Source organism: Triticum aestivum, chromosome 4A, assembly GCF_018294505.1.
Source record: "Triticum aestivum cultivar Chinese Spring chromosome 4A, IWGSC CS RefSeq v2.1, whole genome shotgun sequence".
Lineage (NCBI taxonomy): Eukaryota > Viridiplantae > Streptophyta > Magnoliopsida > Poales > Poaceae > Triticum > Triticum aestivum.
The window spans coordinates 612,617,750-612,629,394 of NC_057803.1; the positions used below are offsets into that span (position 1 = coordinate 612,617,750).

The 11,645-nt window shown below is 46.5% G+C and overlaps 1 pseudogene; it reads left to right on the plus strand.

Moving 5' to 3' along the window:
- Positions 1 to 5,266: 5,266 nt before the first annotated feature.
- Positions 5,267 to 10,102, plus strand: LOC123087556 (disease resistance protein RGA5-like; annotated as a pseudogene).
- The last annotated feature ends 1,543 nt before the right edge of the window (positions 10,103 to 11,645 follow it).

The window sequence follows — 11,645 nt, forward strand, 5'->3', positions numbered from 1 at the left end:
ACGCGGTTCCAGTCTATTTCCATTTTTTGAAGGGTTTCCTCATAAATGAGGTTCAATCCGTTGCCTCCATCCATGAGTACCTTGGTGAGGTGAAAGCCGTCCACTATTGGACTGAGGACCAATGCAGCTGGTGCTCGGACTGTTCGGAATTGAGGTTCATCACTGGCATTAAAAGTAATAGCCGTGTCACTCCATGGTTCTTTTTCGCATATTATTTGATGCGAAAGTCTCGAAGACTGTTAATACCGTACCGGTATCCCTGAGGTGGCTTTCTGTGGCTTCCGGGATTAGAAGTTCCTCGCCAATTTAGGCCACTTGCCGGAGTATCCAATATGCTCTAAGGCTATGAGTTGGTGTGGCGCCATCTGTACTGTGAATTTTACAGGGTCCATTAAGCCATTCGTCCAGTACGGTTCCATGCCCTGTAGAGGGTTTTTGTTTTTTGGTGTTGAACCCGGGTGTCTGGCGAAGATGCACCCTTTTATGTCGGACTGGGTTTGTATTCAGGGCCGGATTGTCCCAAAATTTTATTTCGGTTTTCCAGGCGCTTTCCATCGCGCAGTACTTTCGTACTATGGACGCCAAGTCTGCGAAGCGTGTAATATCACGGCGACTTATGTCGTTGAAGATTCCCTTGTCCGTGCAATTATTGTAGAAGAACGAGATTGCGTCTCCCTCGCGGCAGTCCTTGATCTGATTCATAACCAGGAGGAATCTGGTCCAGTAATGATGTACTATTTCTTCGGGCTTTTGCCTAATTTGGGATAGATCGCGTATGTTCGGGTGGGTGAGTGGAATTAAATCCTAAGCCTCACCCAATCTGAGACTCAGAGGCCAAGGAATTTTCGAACTCGAAAGTTTGGATTCATGGGTGTTGTCCAGTGAGTCTGGCCCGTCGCCTGACTCTAAGTTCAGGTCTTGAGTGATGCCCTCCCCTCCGCGGATATCCGGTTTGGAGGGGTCGGGAATCCGGACGTAGCTAGTCCTTAAGATAGATGAAGGGTCGCCGCACTGTCCCTCTACCACGGCAAAGTGATGGGTGGCCTGGGGAGAGTTAATCTCTCTTAGATCGGGTATAGGCCCAATCTGGTCGTAATCCGTAGCGACTCCCAGGGCGGTGATGCGATCCAAGAGCTCGTTTACGGAGGAGAGCTCCATTGAATTTAATCGCTTGGTAAGTTCCGAGCTGACATGAAGATTGCTTTTGATGACCCGAGAGGTCATCGTCGGCGCAGCAGCCGAACAGGCGGTCATAAGAAAACCGCCTAGCCGGAGAGTTTGGCCGACAACCAAAGCTCCCTCAGTGACGGTGCCGTCTTTAAAGACGGGATGAGGCATCCTTCCTGATGGCGACGGCACAGAGGAACTCTCAATGAAACCACCAATGTCGGTGTCAAAACCGGCGGATCTCGGGTAGGGGGTCCCGAACTGTGCGTCTAGGCGGATGGTAACAGGAGACAAGGGACACGATGTTTTCACCCAGGTTCGGGCCCTCTCGATGGAGGTAATACCCTACTCCTGCTTGATTAATATTGATGATATGGGTAGTACAAGAGTGGATCTACCACGAGATCAAGGAGGCTAAACCCTAAAAGCTAGCCTATGGTATGATTGTTGTTGCCTGTCCTACGGACTAAACCCTCCGGTTTATATAGACACCGGAGGGGGCTAGGGTTACACAGAGTCGGTTACAATGGTAGGAGATCTACATATCTGTATCGCCAAGCTTGCCTTTCATGCCAAGGAAAGTGCCTTCCGGACACAGGACGAAGTCTTCAATCTTGTATCTTCATGGTCCCAGAGTCCGACCAAAGGTATAGTCCGGCTATCCGAACACCCTCTAATCCAGGACTCCCTCAATGATCCACATTTTTTTTCAAATATACATTTGGATGTCTATTGCTTTCATACACACTGGACATTTTCCCTGTACATATAAAACATTTTTCATATAAGTTTAACATTTTTCCAAACACATTTTTTTGGACATTTTCTTGAATGCAGGTTAAATATTATTTCAAGCACACCTTGAAACATTTTTTAATGATGTGAAACATTTTACACTACATACATGTTTTTAAATTACTAGCAATGTGCCCGTGCGTTGCAACAGATCCAAAGTAGAATATTAAATGTTCACAAACTTGAAAGAAAAACACTCTAGTTTGGTATATATATCACTAAAAATATACTCGTATAAGGTTTCACTCAAAATATATTCCTCGTGGCTGTTTTGATGAGGTGGGGGAAGGATGTGGTTGGTTTCAAAATACTAAGAGGTTTCTGCAAATTGGAGCAGAGAATTGGGGTCTTGTTGCAAAAATGTCACAACTTACATCATAGTGGTTAGATGCAGATCTGATGGTCAGAAATGACGGATGGCAGACACACCACCATCAGCAATTGAGTCTTTTATAAGATTAGAGATATAAACATTTTTCAAATGTCATACACATCTTTTTCAAACATGTGGCCCTTTTGGAGCTTTTTCAAAAATAAAGGAAAAAGATAAAAAAACAAATGACTTTTTTTAGGATCAACAAATGAATTAACCTAAAATCTAAAAAGTGCACGCGCACTATCTGGACGAGTTGAGCGGCCGACTCCTGGCCGCACGATCTGATGCGTGTCGGCGCGATTCCCACCTACAGGTGCTGCTTGGTAAAGACTCGCTACGCGACAAGCACTGCTTCTGCTTTTTCCCTGCCTCCTCTCCTTCCCTTCCTCCCCTAGGCGCCGCCCCTCTCCTCCCATGGCGCCGCCCTGCTCCTCCCCTTCCTCCCCAAAGTCTCTGCTGCTGCTGCAGATGGAGGGGACAAGGACGACGAAGTGGCCGCTGTGGAGGTCGGCCTGTGCGGCACGGCGTGTGTCGAGGAAGGGGCGGTGATTGCAAGGGAAGACGGCACCAGCGAGGTCTGGGGCCGGCGCTCGGGCGGCTGCGACAAGCTGCCGGAGCAGGGCGGCGGCGGAGTCCAGGAGTGTGGTGCTCTACGGGCTTCTTGTGGGTGTGGGTGCGGCGCCGCGACTGAAACGAGGTGGCTGTGATCTCGTGCTGCTGCGGCTTCTGTTGCTATGAGCTAGTACATCTGTGGGACTTTGAGCGACGGTGAGATGCGTCCTCTTGCTTGTGTGGTGGTGATGCTTCTCGATTCTATTCTTTGGATCCACAAGTGACCAAAGTTTAGCATTGCACAAGGTTCAGCTTTCTTCTCCTCTTCCCTCCAGGTTACATGGTGTGTAGCTGCTGAAAAATGCGAATGCTTGCTTGGGAAATTGGGGATCAACTGATGTGTAGCTGCTGGACAATGCTAATATGCTTAGCTTGTTGGAATCGGAGACAGTGACGGTCGGTCCTGCATTGCCCCTGTTGTTCACTTGTTTTATTCAATCTACACGAGCGCAGACTTTTTTGTACTGTAACTATGCTCTTCTTTTACATGAAGGACAGAGAAGACATATTTGTCCAGTTGGATACGATCATTGGAAGGTTGCACACATAGCGATCATTTTTGTTGGTATCTATAGTAGTTTTAGTTACACACATATTTGTTTTTGGTTGGACACAATTATTGAAAAGTTACACACATGGCGATCATTTTTGTTGGCATCTATAGTAGTTTTAATTGCAATACACGGGTACTAGCAATGAAAACTACACGAGTACGGGGAAAAGTTACACATGCACATCAACCGTTAGGTAGTTGGCTGGGACAGTTTCCGAAGTTGCACATCCACTGCTTGACAGTTGACCGAGGTAGCAAATACATTGCACTTCCAACTAGAGGAGAAAAGTTGCACATCGACTACTAAGTAGTTGGATGGGGCAGCAGACGAAGTTGCACATCTCACTTGATATTAGATAGTTTGAGGCGAGGTGTCATCATTGAAAACTGCACATCCATGGATAGAGAAAAAGTTGCACATCGACTATTAGGTAGTTGCACATCAACAGCTAGCCAGTTGCATAAAACGGGGATAAAATTGCACAAAAAAAAGTTCATCAAAACATATCCATGCGGGATCTTGTTTCGAAGAGCACATCGCGAGGATTTCAGTGGTGAAAGCGGATCTTAATTTTAAGGTTTGGTTCAAAAGTTATGATTTTTTTAAAAAACAAAAATTGAAAAGCAAACTAGATGATCAACTTCCTTTTGTGTACAAGGGACCATGTATTTTCTTTATCCACCGGCCACTCTAAAGCTCTAACTGAAGACAAATAATTGCTATTTATAGATTATTAGGGGCTGTTTTAGGCCGGCCGCTCGCAAAGTGCAGCGAGCAGCCCGCCGCTCGCTAGACCGGCCCATGAATTAAGCATAAAAGAGAACAAACTAACTAGGAGTTGGGTTGGCCCTGTACTTACACTATTTCCGGCGAAATGTTGTTCGGTCTCGTATGAAGCGATACATACATAGCCGCGTCTGTCGAGATTGGGACACGCATCAATAATCAAACACCACCGAGTGTCTGGCTCTCGTATTCTCCTCAGGCCCATGGTAATCTGACCAATCAAGCACTCGAGTCCATTATCCATCCTAATCACATAGAAAGCCCACGACCACACATGTATCTCCACTTTCCCGGCGAAGTGCCTCGAGATCCTGCAGTGAGATTTGCAGCCGCCGGTCGCCGGCCACCATCTCCGCTCATACCGGCGATGAAACTTCGGCTCCACGACAGCATATCCCGCGCGCCGGTACTCCACTGTCCTCGCCACCATAGCCCACGAATCACTGCCGCAGACGCGACCGCTGGACCCCCTTCCTGTCTATGGCCTCCATGGCGTGGCGGGAGGAGGCGTCTTCGATCGAGTCCTGCAGTAGAGGGTATGCGCGTGGTAAGAAGTAATCACCTATTCTGCTCTGCTAGATCAAGCATGCGAAGTGGACCTCGTCTTTTGCTATCTCAACTCTAGGGTCGCTGAATGGAAGCAGTTCTCCATCATACCCTGCCCACTGCAAGCCGAGGAAGTTACATGGATTAATTGATATGCCAGAATGCAATTCACATTGTTCCTGAAAGACGACGCAACTTGCGTTATTCCTTGGTTACGTACTACAATCTCTTCTCATAGTTCAGTATACAAATTAGAATTTTTTTTAGCAGCAAGCACATAAAATTCAGTAACACTGCAAAATCAAAAATTGATGGAGCGCAACACGTTTTCAGATGAAGGAATTAGTACGTTCAGAGATGAGCCTTGCCATGGTTAACACTATATTGTACGGCAGAGAAGAAGTCTTATTCTGGTTTCTGATCATTGATGAAGTATATAACTTTATGTAACATCCCACTTTTTTTTTCTTGTTCTCCTTTGTACACGTACATAGTACATTCCCAAAATTTATAAACTATGCAGTTAATATGACAAACTACCATATTTTTAAAGATTATTCATATATGCCACCTCTAGAGAATAGTTCATTAAACTGTTTTACACTACATCCGGGCAGGGCTCAGAAGTAGCCCATCTCTCACATGAAAATCCTACAAAATAGAAATAACCTAGATGATCGCTATCACATTTCTCATACCATTTTGTATTGCGCATGCTATTTGTTGTTTCCATATGAAAATAAAGAAATAGTATATAACTTAATTAACGTGAACATATTACTAGTAATAACAGGCTAGATTTCCCGGTCCTTGTCAAAACCTCTTATCTAAAACATTAACTGTAAATGATTGTTCTCAGTCTGCTTTCAACATGCTGGACCCATGGGCACATGCCATTGCCAGCTGTTGTCAGAAAGCTTGGAGCACTCACTTATTCCTTTCTTCTTCCTCTGATCAGGAAAATTCTCTCCACTTTCCCACCACACACAGTACATACATTGTGTTTCGATCTATATGCTAAGGTGGGCAGTGCTCCAACGCTACTGCTAGCTACTGTAGATTTCCTAACAACATTTGCACACCGAATTCTTTGAAAACTCGTCATCTGCATTCTGAAATACAGTATATGCAACGCTTAATAATTAACCTAAACACGTTTGCTACTAAAGGGGCCAGATTCCCATGTCCCTCTCTGTACTCCTTATAAAGTAGTGCATGTATATCATTGTGCTTGATCCTCTCATGATATCGACATGGAGGACCCATCAGCGCATGCTATTCCCACCTATTATTGCTTGCTATGCAGCACCCAATTATTCCTTGCTCCTTTCCTCTACCTCCATCGGGCCACTTCTCCTTCTCCACTGTCCCAGCAGCACACATGACAAGCACCAACAAGAGAGACGAGCATAATAGCTAGCAGAGGGCATCCATCCATCCATGGAGGCCGTGGTGAGCGCCTCCCACGGTGTGATGGGTCCCCTGCTGGGGAAGCTCGCCGACTTGCTCGCCGGCAAGTATGGCCGCATACGAGGGGTCCGCGGTGAGATCTTATCCCTCCAAGCTGAGCTCACCAGCATGCATGCCGCGCTCAGAAACTACACCATGCTAGAAGACCCTGATGTCCAGGTGAAGGCGTGGATATCACTGCTCAGGGAGCTGGCCTATGATACCGAGGATTGCATCGACAAGTTCATCCGCCGCCTCGGCAAACACGGGCGTCGTGGCGGCTTCAAGGACCTCCTCCGCGACACCACTCGCTTCCTCAAGACTCTCGATTCTCGCTGTGGAATGGCCGACCAGATCGACGAGCTGAAGGCCCGCATCAAGCACGTCAAGGAGCTCAAGGATTGTTACAAGCTGAGTGAGATTCCAAGCAACAAGACTGAGCATGCAGGCGTGGATCCTCGGTTGTGTGCTCTGTTTTCCGAGGAGGCACACCTTGTGGGTGTGGAGGGTCCAAGAGATGATCTTGTCAAGTGGATGTTGAAAGAAGAAGCAAACAGCTCCACCAAGGATCCTAAGGTGTTGTCAATTGTTGGATTTGGTGGATTAGGAAAGACAACACTCGCAAATGAGGTCTATCGCAAGATTCAAGGGCATTTCGATTGTCAGGCTTTTGTATCAGTCTCACAAAAGCCAGTTCTAAAGAAAATTATCAAGGATGTGATCCACAAAGTGCCTTGCCCCGATGGATTCAGAAAAGATATTGAAACTTGGGACGAAACTACATCCATTGCAAAGCTAAGAGAATTGCTACAAGATAAAAGGTAACTTTAACTTCTGTTGTTATTTTTCAGAACATTCCTTACATTTGTCTTCACAAATTTTGGTAGTTACTGGTTACTGTTTCAAGCACAGTTATATTTTTCACGTGAAGAAAAATAAAGCACATGGCTTGTACAATTCATCCTGGTCACTCGTATTAAAATATATTCCATATAACCCAAATAAGCATTGAGAAACAATGTTTGCACATCAAGATATATAAAATAAACATTGTATTGAAGTGGTATGATAAATTATAGATGAGAAAATAAGCAAGAAGTATGTTCCACTTGTTAACCACTCCAGTACATAAAGAATTTGCGTCGTTGCATGTTTATTTTTCTAGTTGAATTCTATTTCAAAATTAGTTAACATCATCTGCTACTATTTAGGTATCTTGTCATAGTGGATGATATATGGTCTACTCAAGCATGGAACAATATCAAGTGTGCTTTTCCGGACAATAAATATTCTAGCAGAATTATAACTACTACACGCATTATTGACGTGGCAAGATCATGTTGTCCTGGTAGTGATGACCGTGTGTATGAAATGGCAGCCCTAAGTGATCTTCACGCCAAAAGATTGTTTCTCAAAAGAATTTTCGGCTCTGAGGACCACTGCCCTGATATGCTGAAAGAAGTTTCCAATAAAATCCTGAAGAAATGCGGAGGCCTACCATTGGCAATTATTAGTATATCTAGTTTGTTAGCAAATAGACCAGCTGTCAAGGAGGAGTGGGAAAAGATTAAAAGATCAATTGGTTCTGCACTGGAAAAAGATCGAAGTCTAGAGGGAATGAGTAGCATACTATCTCTTAGCTACAATGATCTTCCACCTAATCTCAAGACTTGTTTATTGTATTTAAGTGTATTCCCTGAGGATTATGTGATTGATCGAAAGAGGTTAGTGAGGCGGTGGATAGCGGAAGGATTTATCTCTGAAGAGCGTGGAGAAAGCCAGCAAGAAGTTGCAGAGAGATATTTCTACGAGCTTATCAACAAAAGCATGGTACAGCCTGTGGAGGTCGGCTATGATGGCAAGGCTCATGCTTGTCGAGTCCATGACATGATGCTAGAAATCATTATTTCAAAATCAAATGAAGATAATTTCATCGTTGTGGTAGGTGGTGGCCAAAGGAGTTTGGCAAATCGTCAAGGTTTTATTCGGCGACTATCAATCCAGCACATTGATCATGAACTTGCAAATTTACTCGCACAAGAAGACCTAAGCCATGTTCGATCTCTGACAGTAACATCGTCAGCTTGCATCAAACACTTGCCTAGTCTTGCTAAATTTGAAGCTCTACGTGTACTGGATTTTGAAGGTTGTGAGGATTTGGAAGAGTATGATATGAGAAATATTGGCAAATTGCTCCAACTAAAGTACCTAAACTTTCCAGCCACGAGAATTTCAAAGCTACCGTCAGAGATCGTGTTGCTACGTGACCTAGAGACACTACATTTTGGAGCTACACCAGTGGAAGAGTTGCCAACTGGATTCGCTCAGCTGACCAAACTACAACACCTAATTGCTGGAGGTTGGACAATTATACCAAAGAAGATTGGAAATATGAGGAACTTACGGGAGATATCAGGCTTTAGTATTACTGGGAGTCCAGCAGATGCGGTGGAGGATCTTGGGAACCTGCCAGGTTTGGAGGAAATTGATATATATCTCGATGGTGGAGAATCTGACGAGTTCAGGAGGCATGAAGAAATGTTACTTTCCTCACTGTGCAAGCTTGGCAGCAGCAAGCTCCGGTCTTTATGGATAAGTAGGTTCGGTGGTCCCCACCGCCAGTTTCCCTTCAAGCATTTTATATGGATAGCAGCTACTATTTCAGGAAAGTTCCAGAGTGGATTGCTCCAGCACTCGCCAGCCTTTCTTTCCTAGACATCAATTTAGCTGAATTAACAGAGGAGGGTCTGGTCACTCTTGGGGAGCTCCCGGCCTTACTTTGCCTAAAACTGTGGTTCAAAACAGGACCAGAAGATAGGGTTACAGTCCAAGGATTCCCAGGTCTGAATGGGTTTGGCATCTATAGTAATTATACGTCAGTATACGTCACATTTGTCAAAGGGGCTATGCCTAAGCTTAAGAAGCTTGATTTGCTTATCAATGTGTCAGTGGCAAAAACATATGGCTTCTATTTAGGCATCGAGCATCTCACATGTCTTCAACAAGCAACGGCGAGGCTTGACAATAGGGGCGTTACACCTTCCGGGAGCAAGGCTGCAGATGCTGCGATCAGGGCTGCAGCAGGTGCTCATCCAAACCATCCCGCAGTTACTATTTGTGAGCAATACGAGTGTTCTGAAAAGGACAGTGAAGATACTGGTGGCCAAGAGAAAAAGAGCAACGAAGATGGTGACGCTGATGAGAATTAAGATGGTCATCTTCCGAGTGGAACGATGCTCATCACCAACTGCAAGAGGTATTAATACAGACTGTGATCATTCTTTATTTTACCATCAAAATGCATCTTTTGTCCAAAACTTATATTGGAGCCGATATATAGGATGATGTGCGGTTGGCTGGGTTACTTGGAGATTTGGAGTGCCATACTAAAGGAAGGCCTGGAAATAAGAAGCTGTAGCAGGGTGATGGTCACATTCAGAAAGACGGCGATAGTGGTCTGGTTGCTAATTGCTACGTTGAATTCCTATTGTTCACTTTTCATAATTATTAGGGCACAACCTCTCTGTCTTGGCATTTCTGTTGAATACTCTTCTAGATAGAGATATAATATTGATTCTGGCTTTGCTCGCTCGAGAATTAAGCTATATATGTTTGCATTTGGGACCCCTGCGGCAAAATGATGCGTTTGATTGCCTTTCTTGCTTACCTTCTGCGATTATGACTCAAGAGTCAAGACTGTATTTTTGCTTAAAAACTTGTGTTTTGTTTCAGGTAGTTCACTATTGTATTGTCGATTTGAATTCTGAATTATTTCTGCTGAATACTTTGTGATGATGGAAATGTAATATTGATTCTCTCTTGCTTGCTTACTTGCTTGGACCTGTTTGTCTGAGCAAGTTGGATGGCTGTACGTCATTGCTTCTTCTTTGTATCTATGTTGGGAATGATCAGGTTTACATGTCCTGAAAGCATGCTTGCTGCTGCATCATAGTGTAGATGAAACTGAAGATTTTTTTTTTTGAAAAGGAGGATGACCCCCGGCCTTTGCATCTGAAAGATGCATGCGGCCATTTAATTGATTATTCACAAAGACTTACAAAGAAATACATCAATAAGTCTGAAGCCGCCATCTTCGCAACATCCGTCGCTACTCCTATCTAACTGATGAAAGGGTGCCGAGAGTCCGGGCCAAATACTAAACAGACCTCGCACCAATGCCTAACATCTAAAACCTGAGGGCCCAACTAAGCCACCTGCTCTGGGGCACTCACCGGTTCGGCGCCCTCTCAGAGGCTACTGCCGCCATCTTCCACCGATCCATCTTCAGAGCATGCACCGACGCATCAATCGTCAAGCCTGCAGTCGACGCCACCACGATGTCACACAACGACACCTCCCTACGCGCGTCCATCATCACACAGCCGTTGCCGAGACCCTGCTGCGCCACGCCGCCGAGACTCCACATCGCCGATGCGAAGAAGAAACGCCGCTCCACCAGTAAAACAGTAAAATCGTCCACTGGTCTCTTGATCCAATGCACACCTCCAAGAATGACGCCCCAAGGAGGGAACGACACAAGAGCGCCGCCATCATCCGATCAATTGATCAAGGGTTTCCCCCGTAGGTATCGGGAGGAGCTGGGAGCTTCACCTCGATGATGCCTTCAAGAAAAAAACGATGCAAGGGCGTCGCCATCATCGGCTCCGGCCACAGGCCGAAGACTAGGTTTTCACCCGGATCTGTCCCAAGTAATCCAGCCGACAAACTGTGTATTCTCTCGATCGCCTTCAAAGCCCCAGATCTAGCCGCCTAGATCCGGAGACCATCCGCAACAGCACTACCACCATGGGAGCCCTTTGCACACTGGCCACTGCCTGTAGGTGCCACCACTGGAGCCTAGGAGGAGGGCTGCCACCCCACCTCTCCAAATTGTGAGAGCCGTCGAGAGGGATCCTACACGCTCGTCACCGTCTCTGATCCGAACTAATCTGGAGACCAAGCCACCAGATCGCCGGTGCAGATTCGCCTTGGACAGGGACAGCACCACGCTATGCCACCGCGGGCAGCCCGAGCTTCACCTGCCGCCACCTTCCAGGGCCGCCTCACCGGGATCCAGGCCGAACGTCGCCGCCGCCAGATCGACGAGCCTCCGGCCACCGCAACCATGGCCGTGGTGACCACGCGGACGGCGCCCAGCGGCCTGCACCACCCGGACTCCCACGTCGCCAGCAGCTCCGCCGCCTCCGCCCACCACCACGCCGCCGCCTTGCATCGTCGCTGGAGGCGAGTCACCGCACCGCCGCGACCCAGATCTGGGAGAAACGCCCCGGTGCCGATGGGTGACCTGCCTCACCCGATCTCGACACGGGAGGGAAGTGGTCCTCCGCCACCGCCGTCGG